Genomic DNA, 24389 nt, shown 5'->3' with positions numbered 1-24389 from the left:
TTCAAGGGTTCAGTGGTTACCACATTCCTTTTTTTTTTTTTTATGCTGTTAGCCATGAAATGAGAAATGTGAGCAGCAGGCAGTGCTCCTCAAGATACGCATACTGCCCTAGGGTGCCTAGGGGAGATGTCAGGTTTTAAGCTCACTTCCTATCGCCCCAAGTGACACTGGACTGGGACATAAGAGGAGGGCTGGTAGGACGGAGAAATGTACAGCTACGGCCAGCTTGTGTTAGAATTGCAGCTCGAGTCCGGACAGACCACACCAGGCCAGTACAGTTCCACGTGAGAAAGGTTTATTCTGGGGGAAGAGGTAAAGGGGACGATGGAGAGGAATGGAGAAGAGAAAGAGGGCGAAGGTCAGAAAGGGTCTGCCTTTTATTTGGGCAGTGATGTGACCACTCGTAAATAAGGTTAGGAGGTGAGTCAGGTGGATGCTGGGAATGTAAGAATGTATGGCGATTGCCGTGGCAACAGATGTGCGGGTCCCTGTCGCCTATGTGTGACGTCACCACTGGGAGCCGACCTGCAACCTTAAAGCCTGTTCCTGATACCAGCACAGCACAACTGGTACAGAATGCCACTCTTCCATTTCACCCTGCCACTGTCAGCAGATAAGCTGCCACTACGATTACCTATGACATCTTCTCCAACCTGAATGGCACCTTCTGGGGGTGTCTCAAAGATAATCCTCAATGCTAGGACGAGCATAAAATAGTGGGAAAATGAGACCCAGAAAGATGGGCTAACTGAAGAAACAATGAATTGTCCGAGCAAAATGCATAGTGAGCATCTCTTCCGTGAAGGGAAAGAGCTAGCAGTTTTCCGTATCAACCTAAGAGGCAGCGAAGGTGTGTTGTCTAAAGGGTGTGGTTGAAAAGCTTTAGAGACAGTTAGCCTTTCTCAGGAATGAATTCCCTGTTCGGTTATCAAATACAAAGTGGTCAGTCCTGAAAAGCCATATGCACGCAAACAATAAAAACAGACTCAGAATGTCACCTGCTCACCAGACCAGAGTTAGGTAATTCATTCATATTCTGTCTCTGTCTCTGTGTCTCTCCATTCCTCCCCTCTCCTCCCCTTCCCTCCCTCCCTTCCCTCTCCCCCCCTCCTCTCCTCCCTCTCTCTCTCTCTCTCTCTCTCTCTCTCTCTCTCTCTCTCTCTCTCTCTCTCTCTCTCTCTCTCTCTCCATATCAGACAGGAGCTATTCTGTCCCTGGAGCTTCTTCAGCAGTCATCTGTGACCTCCCCAACACCCACTTGGGAGGGTTTTTTTGGGTTTGGGTTTGGGTGTGGGTGTGTGTGTGTGTGTGTGTGTGTGTGTGTGTGTGTGTATGTGTGTGTGTGTGCTCGAGTCTTGTGGGTTTTTCTTACAGAAATTCTGCCTTTTGCATTGTGAAAGTTGTGCTTTATTCTCCCTCAGGGGAATAGTCAAGAGCATCAGAGTATCCAATGAAAAGAAAAACTCTGAGTGACCTGCTCTGGGTGCTTCCGGGCCTCCTCAGAACCCACTGAACCTGGGCCACCTCTGTGTGATCCAGAGAAAATCAAAACCACAGCTTAGAGCCTTAAAAAAGTTTGTGGGGTGGAGCAATGAAGCGCTCCTCAGAGTTCTGACGCAAATGGAAAAGACTTTTTCCACCCGGTTGCCCCTCTGGGCCCTTCACCACCTGGAAAAAAAAGTGATACGTGATTGAACAGAACGAGGGCCTCTGCCTCCCACTTGAATTCCCCTTTTTTCTTCTTCTTCTTTCTAAAAACAGAGAGTTCTATGAATCTTTTTTCTGCTTCTAAAATATTTTCTGCAGGATTGAGTGCTTGCAAAGCGATGATTATGAATGACTAAACAACCCTACATATATTTCTGGAATACTTGGAAATGCCTGTTATTTCTGGAAGTGTGTGCTTGTTCAGGTTATTCTGGCAAAGGGCAGCTAGGGGGAAAAATTGCTTTCCTGATAAGAAGTCTGCAGCGCCACCTGCTGCCAGCTCAGAGGACAGCAAGGTTTCAGGGGTAAAAAACAAGGACCGGGTTAAACAGCCTCATTCCTCAAACAGGGGTGGTGTCATCAGCTGCTTACATGAAAATAAGCTAACAGGTTCCTACCAACTACAACACAAACATGCACGGCCCTGCGCTGCACTCGCCTAGCAATGAGAGGGCATCAAGGCAGAAGGGCGGGCGGGCCTTTCATGGTCTGTAACACCTGTCAACATCTACTGCAAACTGAGGCCATCAGAGTAGTCCCTGGAGAGTACACCGTTTTGGGAACAGACATATTTTCCTTCAACAATATTTTATTATATTATTTATTCGTCTATTGGGGGCCCACCCACATCACAGCTCATGTGTGAACGTCAGCGGACAAATTAGGAGAGTCACTTCTCTTTCTACTCTGTGGGTCCCAGAGATTGATCACAGGTCATCAGACGGGCAGCAGCTACCTTTGCCTGCTGAACCATCTCTTCAACCCAAGGGTGGATTTAAAAGGCGCAAAATAAACACAAGCTCGAGACTGGTGGCATTAGTATGTCTTGTTGTGCCTGGGTTTCAAGAAAATGTTGAAAGGGGAGCCGTAGGCAAAATAGAAGGGAGGCGCCATGCTGTTCGCACTGCTCCTTTTAAAACAATCCAGGTCTCATCTTCCCCGTATCTCTTTCCCATGGTTCCTCCCCACAGGATCTGAGCCAGAGACAATTTCCCACACATTTCCTTTGCATTGACTATTTCCACAGCTCCCAAGCCTATGAATCCATGCATTTCTTTACACCCAGTGTTCTACTTCATAGAGGAGTGGGTTCCAGTCTCCCTAACGCTGCCACCTTTCCAGACAGTTCCTCATGTGGTGGTGACACCCCTCCCCCAAACATTTTGCTACTTTATAACTGTGAGTTTGCTAGTGTTATGAATTGTAACATAAATGTCTAATATGCAGGATATCTGGTATGTGACCCCCTATGAAGGAATTCTTCCACCCCCAAGGGACATGACCCACAGGACCTCAGCCACATAGATCATGCAATTATCTATCAGGTTGGAGTTAATAAATGTCAACAAGGAATTTTGTTTCCTTCTTTACCCCTTTTATCTTTCCAGGAGGTCTCAGGTGCTCTTCGGATGAAACCTAGCTTTGTACCACAGCTAAGACGAGAGAAGAATACATACATGCACCCTCACCACACCCACACCCACACCCACCACCCACACCTGCACCCTCCCTGCTTTCCATTTTAAAGAGTGAGCTTCCCGTTTTTAAAGACCCGGGGCTAGAAAGGCCACCAAGGATTTACAGCAGTCCTGCACAGTCTCCTCTTGCTACATCAAGGACATCATTTCCTGTCATTGATCAGACTTCACCAACTGAAAGTAAAACAGGTCACACTTCACAGTAACACCAGGCTGTGCAGCTCCTACACCAGGTTAGCAACTTCTACAGTGTGCACCGTTCCGTATTAGCATAGGGTTTTGCTGTGTCTTCTGGACGACTTTATAATGTAATATAACTTTAACCTTCTAAGAGTTCTCTAAATAACATCCACAATATATATGACCTGGACCCAAAATGTATAAAGTGGGAAAAATTCATCCAGTTTGTTGTATTACTCTTTACATAAAACTATTTTCCCAACTCACTTGAGAATGTATTACAAACATCATGCTTCTGATTTCTAAAGGAGAAATGCTGTCCTGCATAACAGCAGCTCACTTAGGAACCTGGGAACGTTACAGGGGTACAATCCTTTCCCTAGCTTTAGGTCCACATTCAGATTGGACCACTCCTGTGGACAATATCTCTCTCAGCTCTACTTCTATTCTAACCCAAGTTCCAAGCCATGCCCATGCCTGCCACCCCCATGTTGGAGTACCTCTTCAACCTTTCATCTTTCATGATCTCAACATGTTTAAAGAGTCGAAGCAAGCTATTTGACAAAACGCCCTTTATGTTGGTCCCTGATTGCCTTTGGAATGACTAACGCAGAGAAGACATCGTGGACGTATCAGTGAATTGTATCTAAATGACCTGGTAAGAGTACTGAGCACACTCTCCTAGAGGACCAGGGTTTGGTTTCCTGAATCCATGCGGCAATGTGTCACAAGCATGTTCAACTCCAGTTCCAAGGGATCGGACATTCTTTTCCTGTAGCACTTAACATAAGCTCCATGTAGTTTTCTTACTGCTCTTCAGATTTTCACCCTCCAGATGTAGGAATTGTGCTGTGTTCTTTCTTCTACCCTTAGCTCAACAACTAACAGGCGCCGCCCCTTAATTAATAAGGGAAACTTGGACACAAATGTTTTAGTTACTCATTTTCAAGTCACCTAGTAAACTGAGGCAAAACCAAGACTCGGTCTCAGGACATCTGATCTGGTTCAACGCCCAAGTTGTGTCTCCTAGAGATTTTCTAGTATTAGCATTTCCTCAGCTAATCTTTGGAGTGACCCTCCTCCTGCACACTTGACTACAATGCTAAGGGGCAGCATCTCTACTATGCCCCGTCTAGCAACTTCTCTAAGAAGTATGTCAGACACAGGTTATCTCTTAGACCCTGCAGATTCCAACATGTTTGCCCTAAGGAAAGAAAAGCCAGAAATGTGAACAGCTCACCCTGGATTACACCATCAGTTACCAAGTGAGCTGAGTACCTGGTCAGTATTGCCCCACTGACTGACTGACTGACGCCACTGCTTTGACACTAGAAGAACCTCAAACAGCATGACTCGCTTGACTGCGGTAGATAAATTCTATTAGTCACCCTAGAGCTGCCTTTAGAATAATTCCTTCCTCCCTTAACTTTAAAGAAAGAAATCTGAGATTCACAAAACACCATGAAATATTTCAGGCTGTGTCACCAGCGAAGTGTCAAGTTCCTTCTAAGCATATAGAGTTTCACCTCAATCTGTCAAAGGGAGAATTCCCCACAATTCATGTTATTTATTAGTTCCAAAAGCAAAAACAAATAAGCAAACAAACCAAAAAAGAAAAAGTCCTCAGGTCATATTAGTGAAGGCTGGGAAAGTGATTTCATAACTACTCTGATGAAGTATGCTTTGGGTACTGTTTAGAGAATAATCACTACCTTAACCATAAGGTCCAAAAAAATTGGGTATTGTTTGAACCCAATCCTAGGAATGCAAGGCAGTTTCCAAGCAGAGAGAAAGCTGGAAACAGGTTTTTGATTAAACAATTATTTAGAAAAGAAAAGACTGAAATTTTATAAATTGACAATGGACTATTATTGCACATGGCCTCGTAGCAACAGTAGGAACATTTTAAAAGAAATTGTGTTTTCTAATCTCTGGAATTCCTTCCCATGGGAGGTTTGGAACAGAACACATACTCTGAGGAGATGAATTTACCAGTGGGACCACAGCTTTGGGTCAAAAGGCCTCCTTCCTTCCAGTGGTTAGATGCAGACAGCAGACACAGGGAAAGGAGCACAGAGACTGATTAAGGAACAGGCTCATTTGAAACATTCCTTCCCTCTTCATCTTTATGATTTTGCCCAAAATTTGGCATCAGGAAGAACAAATGGTGATTTGTGCATACCATCCCAGGTCCCAATCTAACAATTTCCCAGCAATGATATTTGATGTCTCTGATGTTTGCTTTGCTCTTCTTTAAAATACAACATATATATAATCTATTTCACAGGAAGTATATAAAAAGTCACTACCCACAGGCTTCTGCACAATATCTTAGATGTTCAATTTTGATAGAAGATGATATATATATAGAGAGATAGATAGATAGATACATACATACATACATACATACATACATGCATACATACACACACACACCTATGTTTATAGATATGTGGATGAATAGATGGATGGATACATACATACATATATACATACATACATATATACATATATACACACACCTATGTTTATAGATATGTGGGTGAGTAGATGCATGGATACATATCATATATATATATATACATAGATGATACATAAATGCATGGATAGATATATGGATATACAGATATATAAATTGATGAGTATTATATACATGAATAGATAGATGATGAGTGGATGATGGGTAGATCAGTGGATGAATAGACCAATAGATGATAGATAAATACATGACAGATAGATGATAGACAGACAGACAGACAGACAGACAGACAGATAACAAATATAACAAATATATTCCTTCCCATCTTTCCCTGCACAGAGCTTTTTGAGGGACTAAATCCCAAAGTATTATGTCTGATATATAACCACCATATAATCTATCACTTTCATCCCACCAAAATGATAATGAAAATTCTGTAATAGGCAATCCATAACATCTCTCAAAGTTCTATAATTTGATTAATCAATTCTCTGCAATGAGTGTGTGCGTGTGTGTGTATGTGTGTGTTGTGCGTCTTCTGAACCATCATTGCAGCAAGTTATTATAGTTACATTTGTGACTTTATATTCCTAGTAGTAAATTAAATTCTTCCATGTAAGCCACACATCTCTGTTTCCAACACTATACAAAAACTGTGGTTCCTCTCCCTAGCTGCTATGAAACTTCTGTGAGTTGAGACCATACGTTCCCAAGTGAAAGAGAGCACACAGAGCAATCAGTCTCACACCCCACACATACAGCATCTGAATGGAACCCAACCCCTACTTCTAGAATTTGGCAGCAATTTCTAGCAGTTAGTTACATTCCAAAAGTAGCATATCAATGTGATATATTTCGACAGTCCCCACTTCCCAATGGGAGCCATCGGGGTCTCCCTTTGAACTGATATTTGATCATTGGCCAAAATTTCCATATCCTGGACTAGGCTGCCTCAAAAAAAAAAAAAAAAACATCTGTTTTGATTAAAAACTGGTTAGAAAATTACTCTTGCAATAAAGAGGAAATGGGCTCCTTTAATAAATTACTGGTGTGATAAATCCTTGTTTTGAAGCTGAGGAACAGTCATCAGTACCAAGACCAACTCCAGCAATACGGGCCAGGACTCAGAGAGTCGGGTTCTAGAAATGCTACAAATACAGGACTAGCGATCACCGACATGTGGCACTATCATCCCAGGTAGGTATAAGAGAAAAGGAACGAAGAACTAGACTCCATCCCGCGCCATATCTCCCCTGAATCCATCCAATCCGTGCTAAGGAAACACTTGGATGTTTTTCTCTAATTTCCATTCATTCTCTTCTGCCCATTCCTCAAGTCTTGAACACTGGACAGAGCATCTGAAAACATCTTAATTTCATCTTTCTCCTTTCCAGCTTCCAGCTAATTAACCTGACACCTTAACGTTCTCATTGGCTTCTATTATCTGTCCATCCACATAAACAACATAGCATGCATTTATTACGCAGTTGCAGATAGACACAACACTAGCAAGTTCAGTCTTAATGTACAAGAGTCCATAAACCTAGAGAGTCGCCATCACCCTCCCTCACAGGAATAGCCCACCTTATTAGTCACTCTTGCGCTGCTGTGATTAAATGGCCTCACCAGGAACAACTTAAAGAACTATTTGTTTTATCTAGAGCTCCAGTGGGTGAGAAAGTCCATCATGACACTAAAGGCATGAAACAAGCATCTGGCTGAGCACGTTTTATTGTGCACAGGAAGCAGAAAACACGGAAGAGGAAATAAGGCAAGGCTATACCTCAGAGTCCATACCAAGTGACGCACTTCCTCAAGCAAAGCTTTGCCTCTGAAAAGTTTCAGAACCTTCTTAAACAGCACCACTAACTGGGGACCAAGTAATCAATACAGGCACCCAGAGGGGACATTTCTCAGTCTCAAAAAGCTTGACCACCAAAATAATCTAAAAAGAAAAGAGCAAAATCCTTTTCTGTAATGAGTTAGATTACAGATAGAGATATATAACTACTTCAAAGAGCAAATATTTTCACAGATAATTAGAACTAAGTGGTACTTTCACATGTTGAATTAAGGGGAAGAATAGCTAGCAGAAGATGTTGAGCTGGGCACGGGAGAACAGACTGGGATTATTGGAGTGAGAGGCAAAGAAGTTTCCAGATAAATAATGAGTGTAAGTTGTCACCTCCATGAGCATTTGCAAACATGTTTACCCAGTCTTTTGTCCATACTGGTTAGTTATGTTGGGCTGTGTATTGTACCCACAGTGCTGTGAGTCTCTTCATAGCTTTTATAATATTGTGAAAGAGATAATGCTAATTACAAAATAGTTATAATTTAACTGTGATTGTTATAAATGTGGTGAATAAGAAGTACAGATTTGGGGGAACGACTTTTTGAGATAGCAATTTATTTACATCACTTTCTCTTTCCTTTCCCTCCCTTGAAACCCACCCTTATATCCCACCATATATCTTTCAAGTTACTGGCCTCTTTTTTTCATTAATTGCTGTTATATGCATTATATTCTAAATATTTCCTTAACAAGAGAGAAACGATGCCTGGTACGGACATTTAACCAGTTACCCAGAGCTAGTGAAGTCATGGGTCTTGGAGAACCTAGAACCAGCACTTTACTAAGAAAGCATAATACCTAACTCCACTCTGTCCTTCCTCACCTCTCTTTGCAGTAGATGAAGACCATTACAGGAAACCACAACCAATCAACATTCGGGGTTGTAAAATCCCGTCCAAATGGATGTCTCTACAAAGCAACCCCTGCATCTAAGGCTCTAAGAATATTTGGGGAAATGGAGTGGAAAGACTGTGGCAAGATCCTGTGGAAAGCTTCACAGGATCAGTGAGCTTGCTTTGAGATCGTGTCTTGTTGAGTGTGTCTTAAATCCAATTGTGAGGTGTTGGTTACTCCAAGGTGTGTGTGCCACTACTGCACCCTTAAGTTATCATTCTGCGCTGATTATTGATATGGACCATAAGCATCATAGCTGGTCAGGACTGTTGGTCGCCTCCCTCTTTTGGAAATATGCATGGTGCCTTCTTGTACCATAAAAGCTAGTCCTTGGAGAGGAGGCATCAGTAAGTTCAAGGGTCTCTATAATTAGTTCTGGAAGCATGGTGGCCTCAGCATAGGGACTTACCTTCTGGGGGGGGAATCAAAGGGAATAGCAAAACTGTATATGTTCTGGGAGTCTCTTGGACCAACCTGGCCAACAACTGAAAAGAAGGTTCTTGTGCCTGGTGTTGGGGTTTTTGTTAGGTGGGCTATGGCTCTTGGAGAGATCAGATGAGAAAAATTTTCATTCTCCTTCATCTGTGCTTATAATATAAATACTTGGGTTGTTTCTCATGATGTCTCACATTTCCTGTGTGTTCCTTTCCTGTGTTTTTCTTTTAATGTTCTGTATTTCTTGCTTATCTGCCCTCAATCCTCTACTTTATCCTTGAGACAATCTTCTGATTGGCCCTATTTATAAGGCTTTCCTTTGAGTGTTCTAATTGACTTATTGGGTTTTGCTAGTCCATCTTCAATTCAGCTTGAGTTTTCTTCGATTTTTCTACCTCCTTATTAAATTATATTCTCAAGTCGGATAACCAAGTCTCGAGAACATGTTAGAGCAGAAGAGAGAATGTTTGGGTAGGTTGGACCTACAGGTTAGAAATGGCTTGGGTGGAATGATGCCAGGTGGATAAAAGGAACTGCGCTGCTATAAGGATGTGCCTCCAGGTCCAAGCCTGGAATGTGGGGGCAGATCTGACTTTGTGGAAAGGTTGGATGTAGGGGTGGGCAGGGAGTCCTGAGAGAAACCTAGAGATTGTTTGCTGTGTTGGTAGGGGTGGCCAGATTTGGCAAAGTACTAAATATGGGTTAGACTACATCTCTCAGGTTGGGGAGAAGACATTCATGGTGAGGTCCAAAAGATTCACAAGGAGGAAATCCTGGAGGAGATTGAATCTGGCAGAGGATATTTTAAGATTCTAAAACCATTTTATAAACTGGTTCTCAAGTTCCAAGTTCCCTGGCTATGATGACATGAGCTTCTCACCAAGATAAACTGAAACCTCTAAATCTATGAGCTCAGATAAACTTCTTCTTTTTAAATTGTGCCTGGAATTACAAAATGAAAACTCTGGTTAATACACTCGTTGTAGAAATTTTCTTTAATGTTCGTATGAGCCTCTTCTTTTTCCAGTGGGCAGCAGTCGATGCTGAAACACGTAACTGATCAGAGTGCTGAGAATAAGAAACTAAATGCTTGACTTTACAGAGTCCCAAGTCTTTGCTGAGAGATCTGGGAAGACAAGAGACTGCAGCCCGAAGACAGGACTACCAAGGCATCTGGACCAACATCGACCCTATCTATGTGGCAAAATGGGTAGACTGGTTTAGACAGGAGTCACTTCAAACTTTTCCTAGACCAAAGGGAATATTGGACACAGATGTGGCTATGAATGTATCATCAGATAGCATTGTCAGATAAGGACAGCCACTATCACTAATATCCCAGGTAAAACATGAAGAAAGGCAAAACCACAACCCCGATTTTTGGCACATGAAGTTCTGAGGTTTCAGTCTCTTGGAAGGGTCCAACCTGATCCAAGATCTCAGAAGAATCTTTGAGCTATGCTATCATTGGCTGAGGCCAGACCTGAACCACAAAGAGGAGATCCTGGATTAGCTGGTGTTGGAGCAGTTCGTAATCTGCATGCTACCAGAGCTGCAGGCCTTAGTGAAGGAGAGTGGAGTGAAGAGCTGCAAAGACCTGGCAAAGATGCTAAGGGACAGGAAATGCCACAAGTGGTCCATAATTAACTCCCAAGGGCAGGTGTACCTCCTTCAGGATTCCAGGATTGAGAAGGCTGAAGCCACAGAGGATAAATGGAATCATATGGGATCATATGGATTTGTTCCAAGAGCACCTATCAAATGCACGGAATCTCTCAACAGAGACCGGGCCAGCCCAGAGCTGCAGAGCCTATCAGAGAATGAAGAACCATCCACTTGTCAGGTGAATGAAGAGGACATTTTGCTGGGATTGACTCCTGAGATGAGACAGCCAGACTACCTGAGACCTAAGCAGAGCCTAGGGAATGACTCAGTCCCTGACTGTGTAGAGGCAGAGACATCTGTGTTTGTTGGTCAGGACTCTCATCTGACACAGGGTCCTGCTGGTTCGCTCAGAGTAAAGGGTGCTGTGCTGTCCCAAGAAGACACTGTTGTGAATGCTGTACCATCATTCACCAATTACCTGGAAAGAGATTTAGCCTTGAATAGGGATCTTCATAGTCCCCCTGGTTTCAACTTACCCACTTCCCAGGGAGTGACCTCCTATATGAGCAATACAGAAGATGGCTAGAGGCTGCTGCTAATCCAGAGCCTGCTCACCCACAGCCTGTAAAACAAGTTACCATTCTTGCTGGCCAGGCTTGGTTTCAGTTTCCTGAATGCAAGACCAGGTTTCTTTACAGGTCTCACTTTGACCTCCACTAGAGGTCACACACAGGAGAGAGACCCTTCAGGTGCAACTTACGCAACAAGACCTTTCTACAGTGTTCACACCAGGAAGACACCTTCCTCATGTACAGTCTGCAAAAAGGAACTCGTCCACGGGTCCACCCTGCAGGGCCACAGTCAGGTCCACATGAAGGAGACGCCTTAAGTGTGAGAGGGTGGTGGGCAACACTTTCACCACAAAGGCAACCTCACTGTCCATTTCCACATCCATTGCAACTTAAGACCCTACATGTGTAAGAAATGTAACATGGCTTTCTGACCGAAGTGGACTTGGAAACAACACATGAAAACCCACTTGAGAAAGGTGTCTGGGTAATTCTGGATCCAGTCTTTTCCCAGAAAGACTGAGATTAAAGTCTTTTCCCAGAGAAATGGAGGCTGGGTTGCCCCTACTCCCTAAAGTCTCATTCCTTCATGGTCATTGTCTAGAGTGTTCATTCATGTTCTGTTTCATTATGCCCCGTGGGTTTTCATTTGTTTGATAGAGGGTCAGAACATATACTAAAAGTTAAGTGTTTTAAAATTAAATTTTCATTAAGTTTTAAAAAAGAAAGGAAGAAACTAAGAGCTCAACCCTAAACGAGACATATTCCTTATGCTGCCTCACCCCTACCACCACCAAGGATCAAAGAGCATTATAGAAGGCAAAAGAACACAAGACCCAGAGAAAGGGAATCGCCATCTTCTGAACCTGAAGTAGCTATTGCACTCTTGAACTCACATTCATTGTAGTTACCTGTGTAAGACCTCACAAGAACAAGACAGTCAAAACTCCAGCATAAATGAGGGGTGTGCTTTCCAGAACCCCCTCCCTTACTGGGGAGCTATAGGCTTTTGAGAGTTGCTCAGAGGAGGGGAGGAAATTGTTCTTTTTTTAATATGTGGTCACTGGTAGATTTCCCACACTTTAGTGTATGAACCTACATCCGTATAGAAGGGTAGCACTAATGGGAATTAGTGGGTTAAAGGGCAGAGGTATGAAGTTGAAAGGCAGCTGTATTGGGGTCTTTGAAGGTAGGTGGAGGGGAGAGATGAGAGTGAATGTGATCATGTTTCATGGTATTAGACATATGAGATTCTCAGGAATAAAGAGAAGTTAATGTTAAAATAAATGAATTTGATTTAAAATAAAAGGCTCATTTCATAAAGTACTTCTGAGTGTCATTTTTCATCTTTCTCATAACTTTCCTATTAGAAAGGTTTTTAGTGTGCTAAAAGCACATTATGAAGGCCTGATTTATATACAGTAGTAAGCACAGGTCTTGAAACAGTAGCTCGATAAACATACTCATTATAAACAGATGTATCAGTGTTCTTAAACCTTCACAATCAAGTCTTCCAAATACAGATAGTGTCAGCTGCTACTTCAAGTTTCCATGTAGGGAACCATATGTTGGCCACTTCTTTCTGCTGGCACTTCTTTTGCTCCTGGTTGAATTCTGTGGTTTTTATTATCTATTTTAATTTTTAAATTGAACTTAGTTTTTTTGAGACCTCCATATATGAGTACATATGTATGTATGTATGTGTGTGTGCATGTGTGTGTACATGTATATACAACCTACTGGGTACATTCAGTGTTGCCTATATGTACATGTGCCTAGGCTACAGGTGCTCAGTAGATGCTGACAGGCAGAGAATTGGTGTCCCTCAGAGACATGCTTCCACATAGGTTGTCCAACCTCAAGAGGTCGTTTTGTAATCTCCATCCACATTGTTATATGTCATAGTTTGCCTCTTTCTCTCCCTGATTAATAGTCTACCTGATGAATATGCCCATATTTCTTTACCTACTCACTTATTGACAAATATTCAACTTGTTTCAAAGTTTGGCCATCATAGGTAATGCTGCTATGAAATTTTTTATTCACTAATTGAAAGCCTTCCTAATTAGCTGTTGTAATTTTGTATATCGTATCCTTCCCTGTTTACCAGTTAGAAAGCAGTAACCCTGTTCCATTGGCGGGTTGAAAGGTCAGAGGTAATATGCAAGCCAAGATTTAGTTTCCATTCTCAATAAGACTGCACGAGTGTGTATAAGACCTGCGTACTAAGCTCACTTCATTAATTTCTTTATAAGCTTCCATGTGTGGGTCATTACCTGGTTGTGCTAAATTGCAGGTTCACACTATAGTGGTTCTATGAGACGAATTGCTGTTGTTATTTACATTCTGTAGCAGAAGAGACAGAATCAGAGATAGTAACATAACTAAAAATAGAGCGATCAGAATCACACCCATTGGCTTTTTCTGTGTCATTTATTACACAACACCACCTAACAATTGGTGCTGTATAAAACAGTGGTGGTGCATATAACACTGAGAAGCCATGGCCTAAGACAGCGAGGGATCAAGGTCAATAAGGCAGTATTTGGGCTTTTAGGGTATTGAAAAGCTGGAGGTAGACATATTGTTCTCAGACAATAGAGACCCTAAGGATGGTGCCATGGACTTGCTACTGCTGAGGCTGGACCTGGAATGACAGATTCTAAATGCCGTAAACAGCTTCCAGCCAGAAGATTGCTGTTTGAAGCAATTTTCCCTGGGCAGGAACTCAGGCCCCAGGTGATAAATAACCAAGTATTAGGAGCCCTTGCCCCAGTTTTTCAGGGTTGCAAAGTCAGCCCTGTTGCATACACTCCTGTGCCGAGTGGTCGTTTGGATTCTAGCAAGGACCCACGCCCTTATGAACCACCTATCCCTACAATAGAGAGAGGTTGGCAGCCCACTATATACCTGCAATTTCCTAATGAAGCAAACAAAAGAGGAAACACCGTCCACCCTTGGCTAGAACCTTTCTGTTCTTAGTTCATATAAATCATATCTAAATGATTTAGCGAAGAGGAGAGAAAACAAATCATATCCGAACCCACGCATAGCAAGAAAACCAACTCCTGCCAGGCAAACAGAGATCAAGTGTGAAGATCGCAGAAACTCAACTGAAGGGAATTGTTATTTTACCTACTGTTTGAGTCTACTTTCTAGCACTATAGTGAAATGCCTGAGGTAGATAACTTCACAAAGAACAGCTCATTTGACTCACATCCAAAAGTTCTGTGGCATGGCACTGGCATGCAAGCTCTAATGAAAACGTCATGAAAGATGGCAGTGTAATGGAGGACATACATACAGGACTGAGAGATTACAAATGTTCCCCTAGCCTCCCAGCCTTTCTTTTAAGTCTCTTAAAGCTGCCATTGCCCCATAAGTCTTGCACTTCTGCATCTATAGACAGCACAACATGGTCACAAGGTCTGCTGGTAGCTCAAGCAGTAGACGCCTGGGCCTATAAAACACAACAGTGATTGCTGGCGCATTGGGCCAGAAGGGCAGAGTCTGCAATGGCCCTGAGCATTGCCCATGTACACACATTAAATGCCCCAGGCTCAGTCATTGAAGAGATTCATACTTCCGGGCCTTGGAGGCTGTGACTTAGGGTAGACCTCAAAGACTTTAGAGGTGGCCTTAAAAGTCTTTTTCCAGTCTCTGGAGCAACCCATCTGCTGTTTGTTGTTGTTGCTCTGTTTTGCTTCTTATTTTTGGTTTGTTTTTAAATCTATGATAATCTCCTCAGTGAGCACTGCTCTGCCCCACGCTCTCATCCCAAAATGTGATTTTTCCAAAACCTTTCTGCTCTGCTTCCTTTTGCTCCTCTGTCTCATTTAAAGTCTGATTAAAAGCAGACAACGCCCACATAATAGCCCAAATGCTGCAATCGTTTGAAATTTTCTCTACCAGATAAAAGACCTCCCTACAAAGTCTTGGGCATGAATGTACTCCACTCAAGCACTTTGCAATACTTTACCAAGGGGCCTTTCATTTCTACTAACATTCCTCATTTGCATCAATGTACTGTTCGCAAACACTAATTTCTAAGGTATTCTAGAATTTTCCCTTGTTTTTCCCCCATGAGAATCACCCATAATGTTTATACATTATAGATCAGTGGTTCTCAGCATGTGGGTCATGACCTCTTTGAAGGTTAAATGACCTTTGCATAGGGGTCATCTAAGACCACCATAAGACACAGATATTTGCATCACAATTCATAATACCAAATTAGTTATGAAGTAGCAATGAAAATAATTTTAGGGTTGAGGGGGTCACCACAACAGGAGGAACTGTATTGAAGTGTTGCAGCATTAGGAAAGTTGAGAACCACTGTTCCAGATGCTCTCTAGAGACATTTGTTGGGTATATAGTAACAGTAACAACCTCACTCCTTAGCACCAGCTTTCTGTGTCATTCTGTTTTCTGTGACATAAGCAATTGGAGGCGGCCTAAGTCTTTTAAGGACTAGAAGTGTGATTAATTTTTACTTATGGAGGCCCAAGGGCATAGTGCCTGGGAAAGCCAGTGAGGGCCTCAAGACAAACTTGTGTTATCATGGCATAAACAGGTGCTCCAACAAGCAGTCACCACAGTACACAGAAAACTAATGATGCTGAGGTTCCATAATACCTTCCAATTATCTAAGCACCCCACTAAGCTCCACCTCTTAAAGAGTTCATCCCTCTCTCGAAACACAGCACTGAGGGCCAAATTCCAACAAACTTTTAGGGAACCACCTATGTCCAATCCACAGCACTCACTACACTGAAGACTACCTCATATGCATTATTCAGGACTCTTTAGACTTCTTTGTTCTCCATATATCTGAAAACCATGGAGCTGTGGCTCGCTGACCCTGGAAGATAGCCCTCCCAAGGCTGTTTCTGCAGATAGGTCTTGCCTGATACCACAGCTGTCGTAAGCATGATAAGCAGTGAGCTTGGAGCTCAAAGCCCAGCTACATCCTTTATCAGCTCCCATAAGGCTCTGCTCAGACCACCATCCCGTTGCCCTAATCATGCCAGGGCTAGATGTGAGACAACTGGGGACAGGCACCATGTCCCAGCCCACTGAAATAATTCAACCTATTCAATCCTAGACCTCTTTACCGTGCCTTGACACATGAAATTCATGGTAATAACACTAATTCATCTAGAAAAATTATTAAATCCTACTCAGTAGAATCTAAGTAGCAAATCTCAGAGATATATATCGCCTCTGGTGGACATCAGGAGGAGTTCTTACTGTAATCAGATTTGTGTTTTAGAAAAGAACACTATACTTGGTTAGAGTGTTGGTCAACATTGTTGCTGTGACAAAAATCTTTGAGATTATGAAAAGAAAACATTCATTTAGCTCACAGTTTCAAAGGTTCTAGTCTGTGATTACTTGGTTCCATTGCCTCTGGCCCTGTGTAGGGCAGTGCATGACAGCTAGAACATGTATTAAGGTAAGCTACACACCTCATAGTGGCAAGGAAGCCAAGAGTAACAGGGGACGAGAGTCCCAGTATCTCCTTCAAGGGCGTCTCCCAATGTTGTAAAATACTTTATCTAGGCCACATCCTAAAAGTTCCACTATAGGCGTATGTCTTTGCCCATGGAGCTTTGGTAAAGTGGGCCTTTAGGGTCATGTTTTATCTCCAAACCATACCTGGGAAACCTCAGAGTGTGGCTCTGAGACCAACAGCAACACATTAACTGGAAAGTTACTGAAAATGAAAAATCACAATCAACAACCCAGACCCAAGTTCCAGAGCTGGACCCGGAAATGCATATATTACCAAGTTCCTTAAATGGCTTACATTAGAGTTTGCAAATCTCTGGGCTATCACAGAGGTAGGAGACCAAATGAGGCCTACCTGAGAGATACTGAAGGCTTGATCCTGCCTGGAGAGTAACTAGAGGAAGAGATTCCAGGCTGGTAGCCTGGGAGGTATGGCAAGAGGAAGGAAGGAATCCATCCAAAACCGGCAAGGAGGCGACCGCTTATGGAGGCAACTGCTTCTGTGACAATGTACAAGAAGCACTAGACAGGAAAGCCCTCATCCAAATGTGCTAAATGTCTTGTGTTGAGCACAGTGCTGAGAACCGGAGTGACCACAGATTCCAGGGGCATCAATCTCTTTAGCATGTGATTGACCTGCACTCCCACAGTGAGATTAGGGGCTTCTCACAGGGAGAAGTTGCACAGGGCCTACATCTTTGATAACAGCATACAAGGAGGCTGTAGGGCCTAGTGACTTAGGGATTCACACGGGGCAGCAGCTGGGCCGGTCCTTCAGGCCAAGGAGTGTGCCCACTTGTGCAACACTGGCCCACTCAAGCCACTGAATAATTTAAATTTTCCAGCAACCACATCATAAAAACTAGTGCGGAATAATTGAAATTGATTCCAACAATGCATCTGACGCAAGCCAACACTTCAGCCTGCGGTCAATATTTAACAAGGCATTAATAAGATGTCTGAAATTCCCCCACACTATCTGAGACCAAATCCTCAGTCTGCTATATAAATGACATTCGGAGTCCATCTCAGTTCTAATATGCCAGGTTCAAGAGCTAAACAAAGATCCACACTCAGCTCTGCCTCTCCTAGTGGGTAATGCAGTCATGGAAGATACTGACCACTGGTTTGGACCTTTAACAAACAAATGAGCTCTTTTCTATTGAATATACAAGCCAGGACTTGTCATAAGGAGAGGAAATAAGAGGTAAGATGTGGTGTTAAGAGACAGAAAGCCAAAAGTTGAGTAGAGAGTCTCGGGAGGACAAATTGGATATCTGAGGTGTAAGGAATGGAGTCAAGAACACACAGGGGGCAGTGAATTTGGGGTGTAGGTCAAAAGTCAAGAAAGGGCCAGTGAGATGACTCAGAAGGTAGAGATATTTGCTGAGTCCAATCCCCAAATGCAGATCCCACAGGTGGCAAGAGAGACACAACTCCCAGAGGTTGTCTTCTGACTATACACCTATGCTGTGGCATGTGTGTTCCTCAACATGCACTCAGGAGAGGCAGGTGGGGAGAGAAGGAGAGAGAAAGGATGCTTGCATACATTTTAAAAGTCTGAAAATGTGGACACGTACATCTGTTTTCCTTCACAATATGTTTAAATTGTGCCCTCCCTCCCCCCTCACTGTGTATGTGTATGTTTGAGTGTGTGTTTGTGTGTGTGTGTGTTTGTGTGTGTGTTTGTTTGTGTGTGTGTTTGTGTGTGTGTTTGTGTGTGTGTGTGTGTGTGTGTGTGTGCTAATATGTATGCAGACACATGAAGGCCAGAGGTCAATGGCCAGTGTTTTCTTCTACCACTCTTCAGCATCTTTTTTGAGAGGGTCTCACTGTACCACTGTACCTGCCACTACCAAATTGGGAAGCATTTTTCAACTACTATGTAGTAAACTACATATCACTTTGACTTTCTATTGTTAGAATGAAGATATCTGATTCTTCAATACATCTCTAACTTGACAAAATAATTGAGTGTTATCAGTTTTTATAAGCAATACTTTTTTTTCTCTTTTGGAAGGATAGGCTATTTAAATGTATAGGTGAAAAGCAAAAGCCAAGGCCAAGGCTTCTATTTGGAACTTGGCTCCCTACCATTCAAGTCTAGATGAGCTTGGGCAGAAAACACAGAACACTGGGTGACCCATGGGAACAGTGAAGAAACCAATACCGGAAAGTGAAACCCTAGGCCAGGTCAAAAGAAACAGCCTTGCTGGGAACCCAGACAGGGAAACCAAACTGCTTACTACTCGTGGGAACTGGACCCCTACCCTGATGATGGGCAGTGGCTTCCCAGCTTCCTCTCAGCCTGGTCTTGGCCAGTGTCTTCTGTCTCCATTCCTCGGGGTAGACCCACACCTGTGGTTTTATTTGTATTACTGGATACGCCTATATCCCATTCCATAGGCCTCAGGGCTCTACCCAATTAAAAGTAAGTTCCCAGCCCCTTGCTATGCTGGGAACACCCAGCTTCCATCCAGCCTAGAGATGTCTCCCAGTCACCACTACCTCAATGTGACTATATAGTTCACAGCAGCAAAAAGTAGCTAGGTTGTCCACAGTGGCTATATGACCACAGGGTTGCTTGCTCCTCAACTCTTATCCCTACACATGGGATCTCTATGGTTACGCCCACATGTGTTGTGCTCCCATCATACCAGCTCAACTTTAGGGAATGATGCTGAAGTTATATAGTGGAGCATCAAAAAGCTAGAATCAAAACCTCATTCTAGACCTTAAACAAACCATGATGAATCCCGCCCCACCCCTTCCCTGGGATAGTAGATTGGAATCTGGTTTCCAGAATGGAAAGTTTCCACAGGGAAGAAAGCCAAAGCCATACCCAGGTCATGGCATTAGGAAAGCAGAGTCCTCCCCACAAGTCCTCCCTCCGAAAGAGCAGTATGAGCGTTTGATTCGTCTACACAATATCCATCCAAGTTGGGGCTGAAACAAACATCTCTTCATTTTATATTCCTTTCACTTGACTTAAGTGATTCACTTCTCAACAAACCCAGCAAAGAGGCAAATGACACCATAGACAAGGAGCTTCCTACAATAAGTAGGTCTCAGAGGAGAGCACTGCAAAGACGTTTTCAGAGATAAAAATATCTTAAAATTATTTCTATTGTTTCTCTACAACTCTGGATCATGCAACTCTGTCCCCCAATTTGTCTTTCTTCATTGCGCAATCCCTGTGTCTTAACAGTCCAGCAAGCTTCCTCCTAACTCATACCTTATTTTTCAAAGCCAAGTCATGAAGTACAAATTATACTACCTTTGGAAAGGTAGGATCCCATGCCATGCTAAACCTGAGAAGCACATCTGGTCCCTGCCCTCGGGGAACTCACACTTGAGAGGTAAGAGACAAGATGTTCCCACACCAGTTAACAAAGATAAATCCACTCAAGGGCCTGGGGATGTGTCTGCTTGGATAGAGTATTTGCCTAGCATATCCAAAGTCCTGGGTTTATTTCCAGCACTGCAGTAGGGCACACCTATGGGGCCCCGTACTTAAAAAGAAGAGGTAAAGAATTAGATGTTCAAGGTCTTTTTCAGCTGCAGAGGGAGTTCAAAGCCAGCCTTGGGCTATATGAAACCTTGTATAAAAAATAAAAATATTCGTGGAAATAAAGCAAAAGGCTGGAATACGACTGAGGAAACCATTTCTAAGATCCAGCTAAAATGAGGCAGTTCCAGAGAAAGTGTGAAATTCACATTGACTTTAAAATTGTGTTGCTCACCCAACTCAATAACAAGGAAACAAGTCAATTATCCACAAACATCTCCATGGAGATAGCCGCATGGGCTGTGTCTTCCATAATAACAGATGCAAAGCTCTCAAAAGAAGGCATAGAGAGTTGGCCAAGAGATATACAAAACTTCAACCTCCCAATTATCAAGGTATGTTCATATGCAAACAAAAATGAAACCTGAGCATCCAGCTCTGGTCATGGGAGCCATACAGCTGCCTGGGACTTGAGAGGACATGTGGTAAGTAAGTGAAAACTAAAAGAGACATGGCCTGGGCCATGACAGGTGAGAAGTTGGAAGTAATAGACTCTGGCTTACCTTTGGGGATACTTCTCTGGCAGCTCTGTGGGTGGCCAGATATGGGGCACAAAAGGAAACAGATAATGGTCTAGAACACACTGTAACCAGTTGGTATGTGATTAAGATTAGAACCAGTTGTGTAAGGGCAGAGAAGGTGAAAATTCAAGAGTTACTTAGGAACCAAGCCAAAGCTCTTAGTAATTGTTGTGGTCTGATGTGAAATGTTCCCTGTCAGGCTCATGTGTTTGAACACTTGGTCCTCTATTAGTGCTGCTATTTTGGAAGTTTGTGGAATCTTTAGGAAATGAACATCTCTGGAGGAAGTGAGTCATTGGAGACAGGGCACAAGACATGGCGACATGGCCTTGTTTCTGATCTACTCTCTGCTTCCTGACTGCAGAAGTCATGTGGCAGCTACCCGATGGCCCTGCCACCCAGCTTCTCCCCACTACAACAGACTGTAGTCCCTCAAACTGTAAGCCAAGAGAAGGCCTTCCTCCCTCCCTCAAGTTGCTCGTTGCCAGGTCACAGAAGTAAAAGAAGAGCTACTCTAGTAGCTCACTGAGAAGAGCAAGTGAAGAAAGCCGAGGAGCATCCTGGCAAACTACTCCTGTCGCTCACACTTTAGTTTGGGTTATTAGTGCTTCACTCACAGATCCCCAAAAAGTAAGAGCATTGGCAAGACATATGAAGAAGGTAGTGGGGTGGGTGAGAGAAGGAACAATGAACAGATATGTTAGTAAGTAACACGGATGAGGACGGGAGGAAGAAGCACCCCTTGTACACTCCTGGTGGCCATGTAAACTGGTGCATCCTTTATGGAAATCATTTCAGAGACATCTCAAGACACTAAAACTAGAGCCACTGTATGACTCAGCTATTTTATTTGGAATGTAGACCTGAAGGGCTCCAAGTCCACACACCATGGAGGTACTTGCACGCCCATGTTTGCCATAGCAGCATTTACAAGAGCCACGTGGAACCATCTAGATTCCCATCAACTGATGAATGGGTAAAGTTTGGTGCATAGACTCAAAGGAAATTTATTCAGCTGTAAAGAAAATGAAATTAGGTCACCTACATACAGAAAATGAATAGAAATGAGACCCATTCTGTAAAGCAAAATAAGTCAGATTCAGAAATGTATGTGTGTGCGTGTGTGTGTGTGTGTATATATATATACATACATTTTACATATATATATTACATAGATGACTCAGGTCCAAGTGTGAATGTGTGTATGTGCATGTATATATGAATGTGTGTGTATGTGTGGGTGTGGGTGTGCACAAGGGTGTGAGTGTGTGTGTGTGTGTGTGTATGAAAGAGAGAGAGAGACAGAGAGAGACAGAGACAGAGAGAGACAGAGAGAGAGAGAGAGACAGAGAGAGAGAGAGGAGAAGGAAGAGGACCAATATGTGCAGAGGAGAAATGAGGTAGAGAATTTGGGGGACAGAGATAGATGGAATGCTATGCATATATGGAAAATTTTATAGTGAAATCCATTTTTGTACACTAGCAAAAATTAATTTTAAAAAGGAAAAACAATTTTCACAATGCATATGCAGCAGTCATTTTAAGATGAATACCACATCTCAGAGGTGAGGGTCAACCCTGACAGAGCTAATTCCTTAATGTATGTGGCCTTCCTAAAGTGAAGCCTAACAGGTTTTAAGAGCCACGAAGTCCTTGAGCACAGAAAATAAATATCTAAGATAGGAATCACTGGTAGTTACCAGATGGAGGAGGCCAAAGGAAGAGCATAGCAGAGTCTGATGGTACCCATAAGGTCACTGAACTTAAAGGTATGCCCCAATAATAAATCACTTCTGAATATCATATCATTTTCACCCTTAGCACAATGTACGTTATAATGCACACTAATTAGGGCCATATGGCTAAGACCCCCATATGTGTCTACATGAGTAATATGGAGTATCTCATGCAGACACTTCACAAAGTAGATCCAAAATATCCACTGACAACAGACATATCTATTCTGCCACCCTGATACTGCATATATGACTGGGAATGTGAATGAAGAAATGTGGTGTCAGACCTAAGAATGCCAGTAACACAAGAAGCTTCCAAATTATGAGCCACCCCATTGCAAGTGGCTTTTCATGCCTGAGGGAAGGAAGCAGGTATCCCTACATACCCATCCTGTAAGATTTAGAACTGTAAGGTCTGGTCCTCAGGTCAATCACACTCTGATAATCTAAGGATTTTTTTTTGGTTCTTTTTCTGTTGATCCTAATCTCTTCCCATAATAGAAAGGGTAACTGCCAAGAGACCTCAAGGAACCATCACAAAGCAAGGCACATGAATGTAAGCAGGATTTGTAGCCCTGGAGAAACCACCACACACTTTTAAACTTATCTGGGAAGAGATCAGACGTTTCCTACCCACAGATTCAAATCAGCTTGAACCTCAACTATTTGATTTCCATATTAAGAGCAGCGGTTGCCATTGGGTTGTAATGCAAACCACCCCGTGCAGCTGTGACCCGCACAGCTACTGATTAGTACTCGACTGCCTAGACTTCGAGCTCAATTTCACAAGGCAGAAATAGGACTTTTTTTTTCTCTCCCTTTTAGTTATAAAAGATCACCCAAGGAAGCAGCATGACAAAATGTTTCCTGATGGTATTACAGGAGTATGGCTGAAACTCAACCTCACACACATTGGTACAAAAGCGTACTGAGCTCCCCTCAAATATCTGAGCTTTCTGGCAACATGAGTACCCGTGAATCAACACGCCTTCTGTTGCTAATTATTTGAGACATCTCCGCTTTGCTTTTATAACATCCTGAGCTGTTTATCAAGGAGATCATAACATATGAAAGTATTCACGCCATCTTTAATAAAGAAAAAAAAACCTGTCCAGATGAGGACAGGAAAACACTGTTGCAACACAACAGATTGTGTCTATAATGGACTTTAAATCTTTAGAAGAAAAGGCCTACAGTTAGAAGCACAAAGCTGCATTATCCCTGTTGTTATTTTTTTAAAAAAAAATCTGCCCCTAATCCTTTATGCATACGTAATACATCTCGTCCAAGGATCTTAAAGTTCAGCATAAATAAACAAGAAGGTGCCTTCATAAGGTCCAGCCAATACCACAAGAGAGATGGAACTCTCAGGTTACGTACAAATAAGCCACACTTCCAGAACAGCCTACCAGCTACTGATGAGAAGTCTCTTGATTTGGGGAAATATTTTGCTCTCAGTAGAGAGAAGACAATAAATGTTTGTAGAAACAGAAGTAGACGATTCCCTGCAGGGTCATGATAATGATTAGTTCATCCATATGAACCACGTATGTTTGTGTGTTCTACTATACTCCTTTTAATTTTTATTTTTGCAACGCTGGGGATTGATCTGAGAGCCTTTACATCCTACATAAGTATTTCATCACTGAACTATGTCCCTAACCCTTTATTTACATGTTATTTTGAACCAGGGTCTCACTAAGTTGCCCAGACTGCCCTTGAAGTCCTGACACTCCTGCTTTAGCCTACTCAGTAGCTGAAATGAAATTATAAGTATTCAGTCATGCTCAATGTAGCAATCAATAGGATTCACTAATAACTTAAGACATCAATTTGTTACTTGACACTCAG

The 24389-nt window shown here is 42.7% G+C and overlaps 1 pseudogene; it reads left to right on the top strand.

Annotated features, from left to right (window-relative positions):
- The first annotated feature begins 324 nt into the window (after positions 1 to 324).
- Zscan5b-ps1 (zinc finger and SCAN domain containing 5B, pseudogene 1) lies at positions 325 to 11693 on the top strand (annotated as a pseudogene).
- The last annotated feature ends 12696 nt before the right edge of the window (positions 11694 to 24389 follow it).

The sequence above is a fragment of the Rattus norvegicus genome, chromosome 3, assembly GCF_036323735.1.
Source record: "Rattus norvegicus strain BN/NHsdMcwi chromosome 3, GRCr8, whole genome shotgun sequence".
Lineage (NCBI taxonomy): Eukaryota > Metazoa > Chordata > Mammalia > Rodentia > Muridae > Rattus > Rattus norvegicus.
The sequence above is the reverse complement of the archived record's forward strand: the minus strand, read 5'-3'. Positions and strand labels throughout refer to the sequence as shown.